The 14,572-nt window shown below is 54.2% G+C and overlaps 1 protein-coding gene across 3 annotated transcripts in view; it reads right to left on the bottom strand.

Annotated features, from left to right (window-relative positions):
• TMEM184B (transmembrane protein 184B) overlaps nt 1–14,224 on the bottom strand; it is a 51,038-nt gene extending 36,814 nt beyond the window's left edge. Inside the window, exon 1 of one of the 3 annotated variants that reach the window (XM_027968106.3) lies at nt 14,087–14,224. The gene's annotated coding sequence lies outside the window, so the exon portion shown is untranslated. Of the gene's footprint in view, nt 1–7,296; nt 12,364–13,422; nt 13,575–14,086 lie in introns of those variants that run through there. The other 2 variants (XM_004006989.6, XM_060413554.1) reach the window with 2 other exon arrangements.
• Nucleotides 14,225–14,572: the final 348 nt, after the last annotated feature.

Genomic DNA, 14,572 nt, shown 5'->3' on the forward strand with positions numbered 1-14,572 from the left:
AGCACTCCTGACAGCCGTGGGGAGTGGGTTTTATTGGAGTTGCAGCATCTTGGCAGGGTAACAGGGTCTTCTGGAAGGGCCTCGGGGAGCAGCAGGCCTCAAGACTGGACAGAGCTCACCTGGCAGGTGCAGAAAGCCCGGCTTCAGGGGACTGGGGGAACAGGGTCAGGCAAACCCAGCACACAAGCGAGGAGTGCTGGTTTATGAATGTCCTCCACACCTCCAATCAGCCCCTAGAAGGGCACCTGAGATCACAGGATCAGAGCACAGGGAGATGGGGGGCCTTCAAGTAAAACTCAACCAGGCCCTGGCAAGGTTTGGTGAACTACGCCACAGCTTAGCAAGCAACCTGGAGTGACGCAAATGCTCACGGCTGCTAATACAGCCCCACCCCGTCCTTCTCTGGGAAAGACATCTTCTGGCTGACTCCCATTCTGAAGACACCCACCTTTTCCAGAAAAGCTACGGAGCTATGTATAGTCCCCAGACTCAGTCACCTGCCTTGAAACTATGTATTTCACCGTCTCACCCAGATTTTATTCTATCATTTCACTTCATGCTTGGGCGATACCTCACTGTTTCGTGTCCCCTACAGATTTTCTGTGTGGAAGGCTGAATAATGGCATCCCAAAGATATTCACCTGAACTTGCAAATATTTTACCTTAAATGGCCAAAGGAACCTTGCAGGTGTGGTTAAGGCTCTTGAGATGAAGAGATTATCCCAGATTATCTGAGTAGGCCAGACAGAATCACAAGGGTCCTTACAAGAGGGGAAAAGAAAGGCTTTGAAGCTAAAGGAAGGGCCCTGAGCCAAAGAATGCAAGTGGCCTCTAGAAGCTGGAAAAGGCAAGGAAATAGATTCTCCCCCATTGAGCCTTCAGAAGGAATGGGGCCCTCCCAACGCCTTGACTTCAGAGCCGTGAATACATTTCAGACTTCTGACTGCAAAACCAGAAGAGAACAAATTCATCTTTTAAGTCACTAAGTTGCTGGCAGTTTGTGAGAGCCTCAGTGGAAACTTAATACACCTAGTTTACAGATGAGGAAAACAGGGGTCTGGAAGGCTAAGGCCATCTGCCCACGGAATCCTGGTAAAAGGCTCCTCACGCTGCCCGCACCGTCCTGTCAGGCCCCGGATTTCCAAGGGCTGTTAAAGAGCCGTGAGCTCTGGAGTCAGACAGCAGGACTTGACTTCCAGGCCCATCACGTACTCACTCTGTGTCTGTGGGCAAGTTACACAACCTCTCCTTGCTGCAGCTTCCTCAGTGGTAAGATGGGGCTGCAGCCACCCTTAGGTTCGAGAGAACTGCAGGGAATAAACAAGTTACTACACAGCACCGAGGACAGGGTCAGGAGGGCATGGCGTTATCCGTGACAACTCGCTCCCGTTTCACAGGCATTCCCTCCTTTGGCCAGGGTGGGAGGGCACCCACCCAACAGTCTCTGAGACCCGGGCCAGTCCTGTCTCCAGTGGTCAGCTCTGTTTCAAACCTTCCAAGGTCATATTTTCATTCATTAGGTTCCGATCCTAACCCTGTTGAGCTGCAGCCACGAAGTGCTTGCTCGGACGGTTGCTACACACCCATGAGCCAAGCTGGGCTGGCAACACATTCACCCGCACATCTCTGGAATATTAATACAGCCCGGGAGGGATTTCAGTTCTTTTATTTAAGATCCGTGGAGAAACTTTCACCTCCACAGAGCTCACTAGGCACCACTTGATCTGAGCATGGTTAATCTGAACTGGCCGCTGCCCCCACTTCGGCCACCGGGGGGATGACGGGTCCTCTGGTCTCCGGGGGCTGTCTGCTCTGTGAACTTCTGGGTGACTGCCTTTTGGGGGAGGCTGACCCACATCAGAGCAGGTCAGCAGCCCTCAGCCTGGCCTTTCTCCAGAGGGGATTACAGGGAAAGAGCAGCCAGGGGCTGGGCGGTTCTGCCTGGTTAGCCTCTGGAAAGAGTATCACATGCCCTCCCGAGGGGGCAGGGTCCTGTCCCTGGGTCCCACTCCCCTGGGATCAACACAGACAAGCCAAGGCCAGTCCAGTGGCTCGGCATCTGTCCGTCTTCTCCTGGGGCCAAGTTCCCACAAATCTCTCAACAGGAAAGAAAAACCATCCAATCGTCTATCTATCCTTCACTTGGTGGTAGGGACGGGGGGTAGGTGCCGAAATGAAAGAGAACAAAGTAATCCAAAATCCTTCAGCAAGAGCTTACTTAATTCAGCCTTGTAATTAAGTTTTGTTTTCCAATACATACCAGGCCAAATTTTGACCCTTACAGTTTTCTCCCAAACTGAGAACAGATGGGCCAGTGCTCAGCCTCTCTAACTAGACTCTGTGTCCCTCTAATGAAACCACCTTTTCAGCCAGCTAAACCCAATCCAGCCCTAAGCAAATGGGTCCCCTTTGGATGAGAAACCCTGAACCTCAATAGTCCCACTGGCCCGGAAAACAGCCTGTGGAAGCTGAGACAGCTGAACCTGCCCCGACCCCTAGGACTCCTCTGGCAAGAAGTCCAGCTTCAGCCCTGGGTACCCAGTGAGAAATCCCAGCCTGAATGTCATTCATGAAAACATGTATGTACTGAGTGGGCTGAGCCAGCATTCCACCCTGGGTGCACACCCCACAGGAATCCATGTGTGTCCCACAGATAAGAACAAGACATTTCATAGCAGCCCTGTTTAAAACACCCAAAACCTGGACGCAGAGTGAATAAGCAGGGATGGTGGATCCAGGAACAGTGAGTGAGGGGCTCCAGCCCTCGGGGGTGGAAAATCCAGGCGTAACTTACAGTCAGCCCTTTGCATCCACATCTGTAGATTCAACCAACCACGGATCAGGCAGCACTGTGAGCACATTTATTGAAAAAAAATCCATGGATAAGTGGACCCACATAGTTCAAAGCCATGTTCAAGGACCAACTGTATATTGAAACAGCGTGGTCTTCCACGCCGCAGTGAGCAAGGACTGCTCTACACAACCTGGGTGACTCTTCTAAAGACATGACTCCATTTTCAAGCAGGCCAGATCCAGTCAATAGTGGTGAGGTATGAGAGTGGTTGCCTCTGAGGTTTTGACCTGGAGAAGGCCCCAGGGAGCCCCAGGAGAGGTTGGGAATGCTCTGCAGCTTGAGCTGGACAGTGATTTACACAGGTATTTACAAATGTAAAAATCATCGCACTGCACACCTACCTGTGTACTTTACTGCAGCAGGTTAATGAACATACATCTTCAAGCACCTTCTGTGTGCTAAGTCCAAAGGGTATCTCAAGCAAGGCTCTAGCCCTTAAGAGCTCACAGTCCAGTAGGGAAGAAAATATTAATACACTCAAATAACAATGCAAAGTTACCCATGACCAGCGGGGCAGGTGATGAGAGAGTTGGCCAGGGGATTGCTGGCATCACTGCTGAGTCAGGGAAAGGGGGAGAAAAAACTGATCCAATGCAGGAGTTTTGGAGGCAGCCAGACCTGTGTCCGATCCTACTTCTCACTGTGTGACTTGGACCCGATGTTTGCTCTGCTTCTTCAGCCTACGGGGGAACCACAGTGGAAAGCACAGCATTTCCTGGGTCCTTGCAAGGACCAGGGAAAGAATGCACAGAGCACTGGGCCGTGAGATTTGTTATTCCTGCCATGAGGCTGCGCCCGCCCTGTGCCAGGCACCACGGTTCACAGATGTTAAACGGGCCCTGCCCCCCTCCCCTGCCTCTTGATCCCACCACGAAGAGGGCAGCCACCACTCACCCACTCTAACAAAAGTGCAAGCATCTAACAAAACAGGGGCTGTGATGTGGACTTGGCCCTAAAGGAACCTGCAGCCCAGTGGGGAATCAGACACCTAGGACACAGTGTAAAAGGCTTAAGTGCAGCGGAGAGGAAGAGATAAAGAAACAGGGGAGGTCAGAGGGCAGAGGGAGGTGGAAGCTGAGCTGGATCTTCAGCGGTAGATAGGATTTGGGCACGTGGAGACCGCCTGGGAGGGAGAGGCAGGCAGGCAGGCAGAGGGAACGGCGTGAGCAGCAGCACAGAGGTGGGCAGGCGAGGAGGCACGTGGAAGAAAGGGCGCCCAGTCAAGTGTGGCTCAACCAGGGGCCCAAGAAGCAGGGCCTGGGGCAGGGACTTCACTCATGTGTCAGAGGGGGAACCCCCGAAGATTTCAGAGGTCAGAAAATAAGCATATCAGAACAGGGATTTCAATACCAAGCTAGACAACAGCAGTGCTTCAGAGGGACCAGAGGGAGGGGGCTCCATTTCTCCAGGGCTGGGGCTAGGGGTCAGACTTCCCAAGAAACACCCAAACTTCCACATCTGGTCCCCTTCATGAGACCCAAGCTTGCATTCTTGATTAACTGATGGTCAGGGGGTCCCTTGGACAGCAAGGAGAACAAACCAGTCAATCCTAAAGGAAATCAACCCTGAATATTCACTGGGAAGGCGATACTGAAGCTGAAGTTCCAATACTTTAGCCACCTGTTGTGAAGAGCCGACTCACTGGAAAAGACCCTGATGCTAGGAAAAAGGGCAGGAGGAAAAGGTGGGGACAGAGGATGAGATGGTTGGATGGCATCACTGACTCAATGGACATGAGTCTGAACAAACTCTGGGAGATAGTGAAGGACAAGGAAGCCTGGTGTGCTGTAGCCCATGGGGTTGCAAAGAGTTGGACACGACTATAACAACTACAACAGGGGCCTGAGTGAGGACGCTGCTCCTTGACAGGGTAGCCTTGGCCTTCCTGCATGGGCAAGAGGTGAGGATACATTTCCTGTGCTTCTTGTTTATTTAATTGTATTCATTTTAAGTTTTTGAAAAAGTCACATAGTCACATGAATCGGCACTCAAAAGGTATGAGGGGTCTCCAGTGAACAGCTCCCAGGCACCACCCCGACCCCACAGGCACCCCAGTCACCGATTTTGTGTGAACCCCCAGAGACCCTGAGCACACACAGAAGCGAATGCACTTTCCACTTCCCTTCACTTTCACACAGACGGAGGCACAGCATACACACACGTCCTGCACCTGCCTCGTTCACAGAAATCTATCTGGTGATTGCTCTGTATCTGTGGATGGCAAGCAGTCTCCATCTTACTTTTCAGGGCTGCACAGTGGTCCATGGTGTGGATGGACCATAATTTGTTCCTGGCCCTCTGCGGATGGACTTTCAGGTTGCTTCCAACCGTGACTAACTGCACAGTCACTTTGTACACGTGGAATTTCATCTGTAGGGTAAATTCCTAGAAGTGCAACTGCCGGGTGAGAGCCTCAAACATCTGTAATTGTAAAAAGCATTGCTGGAGACGCAGGATACATTTTAATCACTCATCCAAGAAAGAAGCCGAATTATTGAGGAAAATACTGACAACAGGTAGTCCCACGGACATCCAGATGAAGAGAGAGTAGAGAAAAGCCCCATTTTCAGCAGACAGAGAGCACTGGGTCAGGAGATGGCTCTAGACCCAGAGCAGCCCTGGCTCGCCAGTGCCCTGGTCCATGAACTCGCATTTCCTCACCTGTGAGTGAAGGGCCAGACCTGCTCAACCCCTTGGCCCTTCCTGGCACAGACAGGCTCTGGTTCCAGGGCCAGTGGGAGTACGGACGAAGACTGCAGTCACCACGACACCCGGCTTTAATTGGTCTCTCTGGGCAAAGGTGCCAGGGGAGAGGCAGGGAGACCACGAAGAAGGCCTGGTGGGGAGGGGTGGGAGTGCAGAGCCTGGGAAGGCAGGGTGCTTTCAGTCTGGCCATCCTGATCCAGTGACACGCACCTGCATGAGCTGGAGGGACACCTGAATGACATTCCATTCACTGCTGTGTCCAGCAGACCCGTTACGTAACAGCCACGGCCACCCAACCCTCGCTCATCAAGCGGCGGCCGGCAGAGGATGGAGGCGGGCCTCTGGATGCCTCATGCCCTCCCTGTGAGATAGGACAGCTGGGTAAATGCAACGGGCAGGGTGGGGCTTTCTCCCACCCCCACAAATCCAGCTCAACGACCCCAAACTGCAAATGGAAGAAGTGGTCTTCTGTCCCAGTCAAGTGGGAGATACCTCTTGGCAAACCAAAGGCAGCATTCGAGGGCCAGAAGGCTCGCCAGCCTTCCCCATTCCCAGCCTGTGCTCTGCTCCAGCAGACTGGATGGCCAGGGCCTCCTGTAAATCAAATCATCCTCAGATGCACTGAGGTTATGGCTGTCAACACTTTTCTAACCACTGCCCCATGCCTCAGCCCTTCTTTGTAAAGCAAATACATACCGCCTTGTCAAGTCCAGACTTTCATACATACTATTTGTTTAAAACCCACCGACCAACTCATGGGGAGACACACTTTTCTTCCTGGAAGCGACGCCTTGACACCTACTGTTCCAGACAAGCTCACTCCCTCTGTTCCTCCACTCACCAGCCTGGGCCTGTGCTCGGGGTGGCCCCCCGACCTGCAAAGCCTTCTTCGGCTCCTCCACCTGCCCACCGCCACTGTCCGTCAGAGCCCCAGCTCAGCTGCCCTCCTGGGGAGTCCCAGCTCCTCAGCCCACCGGCAGGCAGAGCAGAGGGCTGCCTCCTGGGGCCCCCACAGCTTCAACCAGATTCTCTATTAACACGCTTTCCAAGTCTAAGAAGCAATTCCACCTGCCAGGCTTCCCATTGGGACTGCAGGCTCTCTGGGGGTAGTGGCTGTGCTGGAGGGGCCACTCAGAGCAGCGAGGGCACAGGATTTGAAACTGAAAACCTGGGTGCTTCCTTCCACAGTTTCTTAGGCAAATTCACCCTTCTGAGCCTCAGTCTATCCATCTACAAAACGGGCGCAAAATTTTCAAGATGCCAGGGCCTTTGGGAGGATTAAATGAAATGTTGTTTGTGAAAAGTCATTCACAAACCGCAAAGCCTTAACACCAATCCCAGTGAGGATTAGGAATATTAGTACTAATTAATATAAGAACATTGATTAATACTCATTTCTTCACACACATCCCTTTACCAACACCTATCATTGTGCCTGCAGGCACCCAAAACGACTGCTCGTGGAACTCAGGTTCTCTGTTCATTCTAGATGGAAATAAAATACACAACTGCTAGAGACATAGAGACCAAGAGCCTCTGCCAGCAGCTACAGCAGCCGCCGCCATGGGGTTAGTTATTTTCACCTGGAGCTTTCCTGTAAGTGATGACCCAGAGGGCTTTGGTGAACAGCTCGCCCAGAAGGATGGAGGTACCCAGCCACCTGCCAGAAGGACAGGGCCTCCCTGGGTGCAGGCTGCCCACAGGGGCTGCAGTAGGAGAAAAATAAAGGTACCAACCTCCACACACATTTCACTCAGGATGCGGAGGCTGTCAGATCTGAAAGTCCCTTTCAGGGTGACAGATGCGGTAACTCCTAGAGGTCTCACGCCATCCCCTGCCTGGAGGTGAGGGTGGGGGACAGCCATCCTGGGACCACTCTTGGCCAGAAGCTACAGAGCCCACAGATCATGGCTCCCCAGCCAGGAGACTGAAGTCTTCCAGAAGATCGCCAAACACACTTCAGGCTGGAAAAGAAAACACGCGCGCGCACACACACACCCCTTCTCCATCCATCTTCACGTGACGATGAAGACGGGTTCTCCCTCCAAAACAGAAACCAGGCCCCTCCTCTGGGGGGTGGGAGGAGGTTCAGAGTTTCCTAACCTAGGACCTCTTCTGGGCCCTGTGGCAGCCAGCAGGTGACAAGCAGCCCCACTGGAGGGCAAGTGACTGTACCAAGGTCAGCACCAGGCTCTTTGACTCTGGGCAGTGTTCTGCCTGCTCCTCACACCGTAGGGCCATCCAGCAAACAGGGTGGGGACCCTGTCTTTCCCACAGAAACCTTGACACAAAGCACTAGGAGGCTCTGCTTTAGCCCCTCTCCAATTCTTTCACAGCGATGGCCAGCTTTTCACGGCATGGGTAAAGGCCTGTGACCCGCTGTGATATGAACAATGAGATAACGCAGGATTATGCCTAGGAGAATTATGCCACTTTTCCACAGTGACTATTTCTTGGTTATCGGAACTCTGGGGTGATTTTTATTCTTACCCTCCACTCTCTTCTGTGCTCCAAATTTACTATAACCAACAAGTACTATTTTCAAAAGCAGAGATGCCTATTGTTTTCCATAGGCTGAAACATCACAAGCTTCCCGTGAAATGCTCATTTCGTCGTGTGTGACTTTTTAAAAACACAGTAAAGCTGGAAGTGACGCAGGTTAGGCACAAAGGCTTTCTGGGTGGGATCTTCCCTCTCTGGTTTCCGCCCCAGAAGAGAAGGAAAAGGAGGTGACTGTGGGGCTTCCTGCCTCCCAGGCCCAGGCCCGAGACCTCCAGGCCATCAGACAGAGCCTGCCCTTGGGCAGACCCAAGGCTGTTCAATGTACCTATAGGTTCCTGATACAAGCTCAGTCCTAATAAACAATGTTGTTCTGACCTGTCACTTCTCAAGAACAATTCTAGCTTTATCCTGAGTGGCAATGATATTAAGCCATCCAAGGGTTGGCTTGTTCGGTCAAAAACTATTTCAGCACCTACTCTGTGCAAGGCATCATGCCAGACACTGAGCCACCATTAACCCCAAACTGGAAAAACGACCAACAAGAGAAAGGCAGGCCCATGTCACCCTTCTAAGTTCTGCCCTGGTATAGGGTTTCAGATGCACTAAAACAGCAGCAAACAGCAACGTGAACAAGTGCTGCCTAATTCCAGTGCCGCCCCTCCCAGGACTTGGGCAAAGTGGGGGCCAAGCCTGAGTCCCTGATGACAACCCAGCAGCTTAACTGCACTGAATTAAGGTACCTGAACTGCAGGCCACTTGGCAGACGGAGACAAGACAGGGAGGGAACATGAGATAACCTGAAACCTGGGGACCATCCAAATCTTCTCTCCTGGGCCCTTCACACTGTACTTCCTCCCCTTCCTGTCCTCTTGGAGCCTAGAAGATCACATTCAATTAACATTAACTGAGGGCTTACTATGTGCTGAGCCCTGATGCCAAATATGCTCTGCATATGCTGTTCCCTCTGCCTGGAACCTGCTTCCATACACACCAGGTGGCAGCTTATATGTTACCTGGTCAGAGAACTGCCTGCCCAGGCAGCAATGCCCCGATGTTCCCTCAGGGTACCCGTGACCCCTGGAGCGGTTCTCTCCCCAGATGGATACTCGGCTCCCTGCACTGACACACAGGTGTGCAACACCTCTTTCCTGAATAAACTAAACAGTTTGGAAGGTAATAATAAAAACCACTGTTTACTGAGCACGTACTATGGGCCGAGTGCTATGGGAACTCCATGCAGACATTAGAACATCGTCGGCATATGACGGCTACACTCTTACTACTGCCCTTTCACAGATGAAGGAAATTGCATCATCTCCCCCTATTTTCAAAGAATGGGAATTAGAACCCGGTCCGCAACTTTTCCAAGGCCACGCAGCTAATGAGAGTGAAGACTGAACCTCAGCTCTCAATTCGCTCTCCAGAAGGCTCGGCTGACCTCCCTCTCTCCCCAGGACTCCAAGGGGCGCTTCTTGGCCCTGTGTCCCCAGTGACCATTTCTGTCCCCTTTCTGAATCCTCAGCCTCCTCTCCCAAGGCACTTCACTCAAAAGTCATCCCTGACTCCTCCCCCAACAACCTACACCCATGGATTCCCATAGCCGACGTGGATCCCCCTATGCCGTGCTTCACCGGATGTCCTGTGCAAAGACCCTTAGTCTTTCAGCCCTGCAGGGCGGGACAGGCTGGGGCACTCAGCTGGCTACTCAACACCCAGCAAAGCGGGCGGCTAGGGAAGGCATGCCCCCCATGAACCCACGAGCGGGATCGGGCGGATAAGCCCAGCTCTCTGTGCCCACTTCCCGCTCTGTTCCTAGCCCCACCCCTGCCTGTATTTATAGCACTCATGAGCATGGGGGCCTGGACGATGCGAGATGGAGAAGAGGGCCGCCCACTTAGTCCAGATCCTCAGGGTGAGAAGTCAGGGAGGACCTGCCAGGCCCAGAACAGCCAGGAAGGACCGAAGTTCCAGCTCAGAGAGCCACCCCCACCACCAGCCACAGCGGCCAGGTCAGAACCGCCCTGACAGCAGTGGGCTCCAGAGGCCCGTCCTGCGTCACACAGGCTATCAAGACCAGAAGCTGCTGGAAGAACAGAAGGGAAAGGCCACAGGGACCAAAAGGATGCCACTGACCTGAGGGAGAGCAAAAGGAAGAAAAGCCCAGTGTCCTTGGAGTTACCTGCAGGAAGGAAGGAAGGGGGAGACGCACCAACATACTGCCCTGGAATATGCAGTTGAGGATGTTACTTCCTTTTTGAAACCTTCAGGACTCCCTGCTGGCCACTCTGGGGTCAAGTCTGAACTCCTTAGCAGGGCCTTCAAAGGTTGTCAGGCCCCGGGCCCTTGCAGCCATGTCTGGGAGGCGATGTATTTCAGGCCTTTGCACCTCTGCCCGGGGGCTCCCTCTGCCTGCAAGGTCCTCTCCCTCTCCTTGGGCAGAGTATCCCTGTCCTTCCAGGCCTGGCACACCCCAGGGTTAGTGGGGAAGAGCATGGGCTCCAGGGTCAGCTCCCCGAACAGTGCAGCTTTAACCTCCTAGGCTGCCTCCTCTGAAAAACGTGGAGAAAACTGTTCCCACCTAACTGGGTGGTGGGGGATGAAACGCAGTAATTCACGAAAGCACTTTGAACTGTGCCTGGCACACAGTAAGTGCTTAATAAACAAGCTGTTGTTCCCATTGTTCTCTGGCTCGGCTAGGGCCCTCTGTTTTCACCACAAGCAGAGCACTGTCTGGCATGTATCTGTTACCAGGTGGACAGCCTCAGCCAACCACTGCCTCCCAAGAGACACAACCCACGACTCAGCACAGTGCTGGGCACACAGTAGGTCTTCAGCAAGTGCTCACCACCTTTGAGGGTCCAACGGCAGACCCCCTCACCCGGAGCTTTTCCAGGGCCCAGCTGCTTCCACAGCTCACCAAATCCCCGGTCTCCAGGCCCAGCTGAGTGAGAAGGGCATTCACAGTTACTTGGTTTCAAAACAATGAAGGGCTGTCCTCTGCCTTCCCAGGCTGCTTCCACTCCAGGGAATTCACAGGGAGAAATGAGCACAGCAGGGACTGGAAATAGCACGGAGCCCCTCTCGGGGAAGAGAGCACGGCCGGCCCGCCAGGAACCAGGAGCAAAACCTCAAAGGCAGAGGAGAAAACAGCCTCCAGACAGAAGCCCGAGCTCTGCAGAACTCGGCCAACCCCAGCGAACTAGGACAAGATCACTTGCACCCATTCTGCCTTGAAGCTCTTCTTCCCACCCTCTTGGCCACCTTTAGATAGGGTTCCTGGTATAACCCACTACTACCACGTGGGAGCAACCGACAACACATCCCCCCTAGGCTGCACAAAGGAACCAGGTCGCGTGGGGTTCCTGGAGGGAGCTAACAGTGCCTTCTCCACGCACACTAGCTATCAGGGCCTCGTGTCTGGACTGAGGTCACTATCTACGTCCATCTCCCAGCAGACCAGAAGCCCTCAGAGGCCAGGCACCAGGTCCCATTCATCTTTAAACCCCTGTGCCCCTAGCATAGTGCCTGGCACGCAGTAGATGCTCAGTAAGCTGTGTGTGCTCAGTTGCTAAGTCCTGTCCGACTGTTTGTGACCCTATGGACTGTAGCCCGCCAGGCTCCTCCATCCATGGGATTTTCCCAGGCAAGAATACTGGAGTGGGTTGCCATTCCATATTCCAGGGGATCTTCCTGACTCAGAAATCAAACTCACATCTCCTGTATTAGCAGGCAGATTCTTTACCCCTGAGCCACCTAGGAAGTCCCGCTAGGTTAAGTTACAAGGCAGCAAAACCTGGCAGCAAGAGAGCGGTGCTGGTTCATGGACCACTCCATCCGGGCCTCCCACAAACATGGACAAGGAGTCACGTGCTCCCTCTGGGTCTCACTCTCCACATTTGTAAAGAGGGATAACAAACAGTTCTGCATTCTCACAGCCACAGAGAGAACTAACTGGGGAAACACACATGGAAAGCACCATAGCATCAGAGGAATGCTAGTTACCTTTCCATTTCAGCTCAGCTCTCTCTGCACCTTCCCACCTCATGTTGGAGCCTTTTCTGCTGGCCATGTGCCCCCTCCCCCAGCACTGAACCTACTCTGCATTGCCTCTATTGTTTTATATCTTTCACATCATTGTGACTACCTGGTTTTAAGTTGGATTCCCCCACCGACTGGAGAGGTCCTGAATCCCAGAGGCACCATGTGTTCCGTGTTCAAAGCCTGATAAAATGGGCACACAGGCCTGAATGCAGGGCCCCTCCCACCCACAGTCCAAGCTCTGATACACACACGGCACACTGAAAAGGAAGGGAGATAGGAAGGAATGCTGCAGATGTAACCTGTGAAGGAGTCACACCTCTGAGACCTGTACCTCTTCGGCAGGTGTGTGAGCTTGTCTGCCTCCACGGCACAAGGGCCTCCAGGGCACTGATTGCTGCTTCTTTCCTTACATAAAGCACCAGGCAGTCAGATAAATAATACATGGCCTTTGCCTCACTCGTAGGTATCAGACGTGCAAACACCTGCTTAGTCCCAAAGTGCCCTGGGTGTGTGTGTGTAATGCCTGGCCTTACACAACTCCAGGAGGCATATATGAGTTGGGAACTGATACTCATGCCCACCTCTCAACCCTATCCTCCAGCCTTGGCCTGGAGTCCATCAGCACTAGACCCCAGCAGGGTAGTCCAGGGAGGAAACCTAGGGCAGGCATGCACACACCCTAAACCAGTCTCGGGGGTCCTTTCCCACGAAAACATCCTTGGAGCCCCAGGTCCCTGCTGGTGCCCCTCCAGACTGCAGACCTGTATGCAAGCCGTGTACACCTTCATGCACGCATCCCCGGGAGGCCTTGCCAGGCCAGCCACCATCCCAGATCACAGCTCGCCCCCCCCCCCGCGAACCCCCCCAACCCCGGCACAGGAGCTCCCCCACTCACTCGGTCGTGCCAGGCGCCAGCACACCCACCAGGCGCACACAATCCCACTTGTGAAGGGCCTGTCCAGCCCGCCTCCCCTCTTCCCCCAGCCAGCCCCACGGGCAGGTCCGATTACACTCCAGGCGCGGGCCCCGCCACGTTGGCGAGGAGGGGGCCAGGGCACACCCACGGGCGGCCCGCGACCTCGCAGGGCGGGGAGAAGGCGCAGGGCTAGGCCGGCGGGGCCGCAGACGCCCCCTCCCTCCGCTGCCAAGACAGCCGCCTCCATCCCCTTTCCCGCCTGAGGACTTGCGGCCAAGGCGAACCGCGGGGACGACCCCCCGAGCGGGCCCCTCCAGACCGGAGCAGCTCCTCCGCTCCCGAGAGCCCTCGGCTACCTCCCCCTGCCTCGGGGCCTCCAGCGCAGCGCTGGTGGGCAGAGTACCTCAGGAGCCCATGGCGGCGGCGTGTGCGGGCGACGCGCGGCAGCTGGACTGGGAGAGCGAGGCAGGCGGACAGCACCGCGGCCCCGAAGTCTCGCCGCTGGCCGGCGCGTCCCGGGCCCAGCCGAGTGCCGCCGCGGCGCGCCTGCGCACTGAGCGCGCCGCCGGGGAGGGCGGGGCGGCGAACGCGAGGCTGAGATCACTCGCCCGGCCTTAAAGGGACCGCGGCCCCAAACCGCTGGTGGTGGGAGCGATCTCGGCTCTCCAGCGGCCGGCAAACCAGTCGAGTCGCCTCCCCCGCCTCCATCCGACGCCCCCCAACCCCGCCCACCACTGAGCTTCTAGGGGTGCAGGGACAGAGTCGTGGGCTCCAAGCTCTGTCCTGGCACTCTCAGGCTGTATGGAACTTCACTTCTTTTAACCTTAACTCTCTCCATTTGGGCCTGTTTGAAAATGAAACAGTAACTGCTTTTTAATTGAGTGAAGGATGCAGGCGTTTGTGGAAAGAATGTCTACTGAAGTGCTGTGTGCAATAATCGAAATGAAATTGCAAAAGAGAGAAAGAGGTTTTTCTTCCCACTCCACTTAGCAGCGCTTCCGTCTTGCCCCACCTCGCTCTAGGTAGCGTAACTAGCAAATTCTTCAGATATCATTCAAACCGCTCACCTCATTTCTAAGTGCCAGGTCCACACCAAACAGCAGTTTAACTGAAAAACAGAAAATCCAATCAAGTTTGGCTTTGGTGTATTCAAGATCCCCACATTTATTTCTGTCCTCAGCCCAGACTCCTCCCCTGAACTATGTAGTCAACACCTCATCCTTGAGGTCCAATAGGAGCTCAAAGTCAACAGACCCACAACAGAACCATCTCCTCTCAAACTGCAGAGACCTGCACTCTCATAGCCTACCCACAACAGCAGTTAGCAGCTCCCCACTTCCAACACCAGCCCAGAGCTCCTGGAGTTACCCTTGGATCCTTCTTCTCAAATGCTTACCCACTAGACCAGGAAATTATGTTGGCTGCGTGCTAAGTCGCTTCAGTTGTGTCGACTATTTGCAACCCCATGGACTGTAGCCCACCAGGTTCCTCTGTACGTGAGAATCTCCAGGCAAGAATACTGGAAGGGGTTGCCATGCCCTCCTCCAGAGGAT

This window comes from Ovis aries, chromosome 3 (genome assembly GCF_016772045.2).
Source record: "Ovis aries strain OAR_USU_Benz2616 breed Rambouillet chromosome 3, ARS-UI_Ramb_v3.0, whole genome shotgun sequence".
Taxonomy (NCBI): domain Eukaryota; kingdom Metazoa; phylum Chordata; class Mammalia; order Artiodactyla; family Bovidae; genus Ovis; species Ovis aries.